The sequence below is a fragment of the Etheostoma spectabile genome, chromosome 18 (assembly GCF_008692095.1).
Source record: "Etheostoma spectabile isolate EspeVRDwgs_2016 chromosome 18, UIUC_Espe_1.0, whole genome shotgun sequence".
NCBI lineage: Eukaryota > Metazoa > Chordata > Actinopteri > Perciformes > Percidae > Etheostoma > Etheostoma spectabile.
In genome coordinates, this window is record NC_045750.1 from 9,615,934 (window position 1) to 9,616,792 (window position 859).

At 42.7% G+C, this 859-nt stretch overlaps 1 long non-coding RNA gene across 1 annotated transcript in view; it reads right to left on the bottom strand.

Annotated features, from left to right (window-relative positions):
• The window catches only part of LOC116705924 (uncharacterized), a 17,843-nt gene that overhangs the window by 12,341 nt on the left and 4,643 nt on the right, over positions 1-859 (bottom strand). The window lies entirely within an intron of this gene.

An 859-nucleotide genomic window follows, 5' to 3' on the forward strand; every position in this document is an offset into this window, starting at 1 on the left:
GGGTTATGCTAACATTTTCTAAGAAGCACTAAACACAAAGTACATCTGAGGCTGATGGAAATGTCATCTGCTTTGCAGGCGTTTAAATAAAAAAGCTGACCTGATGCTGAGGAAGTGATAAATCAAATTGACATGGCAGATGGAAATCTAATAGCTGTCGAGACATTACACTCAAAAACACAAATTTCAACTTGATAGTTGTGCTTAAGGAAAAGCCCAAGGATCACCTAAGTCAGGAGGTTTCATAATGTGGGGACCAGACATTTCATGTCAACCATTGCAATGTTTGTGGAGATATTTCCCTCTGGACCAAAGTGGTAACCTGATGCGCCAGATGGTTTGTTACAAAGAACCATCTGAAAAATCTTCATTCCAAACTCTTAGGAAAAAGGCAGGCACTTTCAAATAACACCTTGCAAGTGACTGGATAAACCATCTGTCTATCACGTCAACCTTTGTTGTTTTGAACGAACAGTCGCAAACATCACACAAACGTAAACCATGCCAGTAGCTCCTCACAGTACGCTGATTGGTCGAACAGTTGGGGTCCGTTTCAGGAAGGAGGTTTAACAAACCCTGAACACTGAGTTGTTTTACCCTGAGATGAGAAACTCTAAGTGTTTGGCTCCAGAACAGCTGATAAGAGTTGGTTTAACCATCTCAGAGTAGGTTGACTCAGGGTTAAGCGCGTGCACCAACACAATAAAAAGACAGCATGGATGGAGCCATGATACTACGATTCACCAAGGAAGTAAGGCAGCCTCCACGATGCGTAGCTCCCATGGTGCCAATTTGATGCTAACAAGCCTTCACCCGCAATTAGCATTCCATTGACTGCCATTCATTTTGGCACCACTTT